At 36.3% G+C, this 5,000-nt stretch overlaps 1 protein-coding gene across 1 annotated transcript in view; it reads right to left on the bottom strand.

The window, feature by feature from the left end:
• The window catches only part of LOC144977429 (thyroxine 5'-deiodinase-like), a 16,750-nt gene that overhangs the window by 11,558 nt on the left and 192 nt on the right, over window positions 1-5,000 (bottom strand). Inside the window, exons 1-3 of the mRNA XM_078922640.1 lie at window positions 4,989-5,000; window positions 2,049-2,187; window positions 1-17 (exon numbers count right to left, since the gene is read on the bottom strand). The exon at window positions 1-17 is cut by the window's left edge and continues 217 nt beyond it; the exon at window positions 4,989-5,000 is cut by the window's right edge and continues 192 nt beyond it. The gene's annotated coding sequence lies outside the window, so the exon portion shown is untranslated. The remainder of the gene's footprint in view (window positions 18-2,048; window positions 2,188-4,988) is intronic.

Raw genomic sequence — 5,000 nt, 5'->3', positions numbered from 1 at the left:
GGGAATTTTGTATACGCCTGTAGAATATAAACAATAGTATTAAATTAAGAAATTAAGGAGCAGGCACTAGTGTGAACAGGTGTGTATGAAAGGTACCAGACAAAGCAAGAAAGAAAAATACAAGAAATATACCATCCCAAAAAAACAGGCGACCTCTACTGATTTTTTTTGGATGGTTTTTTTTTTCTTGTATTTTTCTTTCTTGCTTTGTCTTGCACCTTTCATACACACTTGTTCGGTTTTTATCAAACAATAGTATTGTATAGGGACTTGAATCAGGGACCTTAACGGCTATATGGTCTAGTGGCATGACACTGGACTTCGGTCGGAAGGTCGTGGGTTCGAGTCCCGAGCGGCGCATAGTTTTAGTCCTTTGAAAAAGGTTCTTTAATCACATTCTCCCACCATACTCAGTTGCAAAATGAGTACCTGGCCGTAAACAGCGTTGTCTCTGTCTGAAAAAAAATGTAATAGCCACTAAACGCAACACTTAACATATAGGACGAGACATGACACTTGTTAGGCAGTATTACATTTTTTTTCGACAACTCTGTTAATGGTCAGGTACTTATTTTACATCTGAGTACAATGAGAGAATGTGAGTGAAGAGCCTTTTCCAAGGACTCAACTATAGACTGCTTAGAGCGGGACTCGAACTGAGGACCTACAGGTCAAGAGCCTAGCGTCATAACAAGACTAAAGTTGCTCATTATCCTAGAAATAATTATTCCAACGTGCTCATATGTGTCAGTACATGAGCTAATCAGTCGGAAGGTGAATATTTTGGATTTGCATTTACTTTTTCTGAAAGAATATGCTTCCCAGCGCATTTTAATCTTTATTTGAAGTAAGTAAAACGGGTGATTTTTCATGAAGTTATAGTCAGATGTATCAGAAAGTATCCAGCAACTTTTCTCAAATTTCATACTTTATCAACTTGATTAACTGTAAAGAATATTTAGAAGTGAAATTAAGCTTTGATATGTCCCAAAGATGTACAAAAAGGGTTGATTTAATAATTTATGACAAGAACTCATTTTTTATTTTAAAAATTGACCTTCTTACTAAACTTGGCAATATCTCAGTTCAAACCTTTTCACCATCCGACTGAATATGTCACTCACTGTAACATGTTTGCAGGTCTGATAACCGAACACAATCATGGGCTTGATTTAACATTGTTGTAAAGGGCCATATTTTGCGTTGGTTTGAGAGTATTTCCATTACTACAATGAGACCATAAAAATGTGAGCAATCAGACCTGTAAATAAGTATACGTCGGTGTATACACAAGTCCAAAAACATGTGATTCACCTTCACCTGTACTTTAAGCACCAAATGTTATCCATTATTCCATAATCCGCTCCAATCAGGTCGGGTGCTTTTTGTTACCAAGCGAACAGTATTTATCTTTGTCGAGATAACAACAAAGAACAACTGATAACATCAAATAACAAGTGAAAACACAAAAATACTTTGTCTTCAGCCTCAAAATCAATATTCATAGGGGTCAACTGGGCCCCAACTTTTACGTGCACAACTCCCGAGCCGGTATTTATTATCTTTGTCGAGATAACAACAACAAATAACAACTGGTAACAGCTGATAACAACAAATAACAACTGATAACAACAAATAACAACTGGTAACAGCTGATAACAACAAATAACAACTGATAACAACAAATAACAACTGGTAACAACTGATAACAACAAATAACAACTGATAACAACAAATAACAACTGGTAACAACTGATAACAACAAATAACAACTGATAACAACAAATAACAACTGGTAACAACAAATAACAACAAATAACAACTGACAACAACAAATAACAGCTGATAACAACAAATAACAACAAATAACAACTGACAACAACAAATAACAACTGATAACAACAAATAACAACAAATAACGACTGACAACAACAAATAACAGCTGATAACTATTGTCCACTACAACAATGTTAAACTCAGCCCATTATTGGTTTCAGATGTCAGACCTGCATATATGTAGGCTATTGTAGGCTACACGTCGCTCTCACCTGTATTCTGGGTCCAAGAAAAGGTAAGCGTAGTATTATTTTGAACACCAGAATCATCAGAGGGGCCTGGATTAAGAACAAAATGGTGGCCGGCCACGTATCTGGAAGAATGCGTTTGGATCCAGAAGTCATCTTGACTCTGTTGTAATAATAAAATAAATACGATAATAATAAAAATAATAATAATAATAATAATAATAATAATAATATAATAATAATAATAATAATAATAATAATAATAATAATAATAATAATAATAATAATAATAATAATAATAATAGTAATAATAGCAATAATAATTAATAATGGTAATAAAAAAATAATAAAAAAAAAAAATAATAATAATAATAATAATAATAATAATAACAATATGATATTTATAACACAAAATTACGTAATGCTCAATGCCCTTTACAATAGGGAATGAGATTAGCGGAAGAGTAGCGTCCCTTGATTGGACGTCACCCATAGTCTTCTTCTTCTTCTTCTATTTCTTCTTCTTCTTCTTCTTCTTCTTCTTCTTCTTCTTCTTCTTCTCCTCCTCCTCCTCCTCCTCCTCCTCCTCCTCCTCCTCCTCCTCCTCCTCCTCCTCCTCCTCCTCCTCCTCCTCCTCCTCCTCCTCCTCCTCCTCCTCCTCCTCCTCCTCCTCCTCCTCCTCCTCCTCCTCCTCCTCCTCCTCCTCCTCCTCCTTCTTCTTCTTCTTCTTCTTCTTCTTCTTCTTCTTCTTCTTCTTCTTCTTCTTCTTCTTCTTCTTCTTCTTCTTCTTCTTCTGCGGAAAAGTTATTAGAGAGAGAACGTCATGTAAGTTGTGCGAAAGTAAGTAGATAAACAGCTTGAAAAGGGAAAGTTTTGACAATTCGTTTTGACAAGGAATGACAGTGACAGAAATAAATCAGTTATTTTAAACCATTACAACAGTGCTGCCGTATTTTTAAAGAACACAGTATGTTCTATTTGGTTAACATTGCATTTTCTGTGTTTTTATAAACAACGGCAGAGTGGCCTATGACAAAAATTACAAAAATGTTTCTGTGAAAAATGATACTAGGCTGATAGAAGCTGTGGACTGTAAAGAGTAAGAAACAAAAATGAATATAACAGCTTCAAACAAAAAAAAAGAATAAAATTTATATCCAACACGGAACGTTTCGGGCTTAAAAACCTTCTTCAGCCAACAACAAAAATTATTAAAGACATATCATACATTACGAAAGTCCAGATTAAGAAATTTGTAGAATTTAGTAATGTATTTATGTCTTTATTGTTTTGTTGTTTTGTTTTGTTTTTTGTTGTTTTGTTTTGTTTTGTTTTTTATGTAGTTTTTTTTTTTTTTGTTGGCTGAAGAAGGGTTTTGAGCCCGAAACGCTCATTGTTTGGTATTTTGTTCTTGTTTGAAGCTATTACCTTAATTTTTGTTTATTCCTCTGTAAAAAAATGATTGTTTTACCGAGGATTTAAACGTTTCCATTGCCTTCACTTCCATTATTTTGAGGTAATGATAAAGGGTAATTAATAAATAACTTTTGGGGGGTCCGATAGCTCAGTTGGTAGAGCACTCACATCACACGCAAAGGGACCAAGATCGACCCCGGGTACAGTCGAGATTGTTTATTTTCCGACCCCCGACCCCCCTCTCTGATCCCAGCAGTGAATGGGTAGCTGGGTCTGTTTTATTTGGCGGAAAGTACTTCGCGAGAACTAGCGTCCTATCCAAAGGATAGCAAGCAATTGCTATGGTCCGTTTCACGCTATAGATACCTGGATAAAATCCGGCCTTATGGCTTTGAACGACTACTATAAATAACTATTGGATTGGATAGGAAAGTACTTTTCACATGATCTAACAGACCTAGCTACCCAATCAAGGGTGGGTGGGACACGGTTGTGGAGGTGGAAGTCAGAAAAAAACAACTCTCGAATGCACACGGGATCGATCTCAGTACCCTTTGCCTGTGAATCGAGTGTTTTAGCGACTGGGCTATCGAGCCTCTCTGTTTCTTGCGAAGTTATCTAAAAATTCTTTAAAATATACTATCTACAACTTGAGCTTTTTATATAGCGCAATATCCACTAAACATGCTCAAAGCGCTTTACAGGGGTTCCCTGGCCAATAGCAACACTTAAAATGGAGGACGAGACATGACGCCTGTTAGTTGATATTACATTTTTTTCAGACAGAGACAACGCTGTTAACGGCCAGGTACTCATTTTACACCTTAATATGGTGAGAGAAAGTGAGTAAAGAGCCTTTTCCAAGGACTCAACTATGCGCCCAGCGAGGCTCGAACCTAGGACCTTCCGATCCGAAAGCGAGTGTCATACAACTAGACCACATAACCGCAGAGTAAAACGCATTAAAATAAGGTATTATGTGAACACATCTCACAAATTCTAAAAGTATTACAGTAAAACTCTTTAAACTGTGCGGCTATGTGGTCTTGTTGTATGACACTCGGTTTCGGATCGGAAGATACTGGGTTCGAGCCTAGTTGAGTCCTAGTTGGAAAAGGCTCTTTACTCATATTCTCTCAACGTACTCATGTGTAAAATGAGTACCTGAACGTTAACAGCATTGAGTCTCTGTCCGAAAAAATTGTAATATCGCCTAACAGGCGTCATGTCTCGTCCTACATGGTAAGTGTTGCTGTTGATCAGAGACCCCTTGTAAAGCACTTTGAGCACGTTGAGTGGATATTCCTCTGAAGAGATAGTATGCGCTTGTTTAAGAAGCTCACAACATTGCCATCTGGATACATAACGGACACAAATTATGTGTAACCTTGAACTTTTATAGTCTGGTTAATACAGTTTAGTGAGAATAACCCATAAACGCGGATGGCAAAAAAAAAACAATAACAAATACCAGAGTGACGTCAACTTCATTTTATCTATAAAAGCCCAATTTTTTTTATAAGTTATTATAATGTTAACACAACTTACCAAACTGTCGCA

This window comes from Berghia stephanieae, chromosome 7 (genome assembly GCF_034508935.2).
Source record: "Berghia stephanieae isolate SIO BIC M18660-M18661 chromosome 7, UCSD_Bste_1.3, whole genome shotgun sequence".
In the NCBI taxonomy this organism is placed as follows: Eukaryota; Metazoa; Mollusca; class Gastropoda; order Nudibranchia; family Aeolidiidae; genus Berghia; species Berghia stephanieae.
This window is presented reverse-complemented; position numbering and strand designations above follow the sequence as displayed.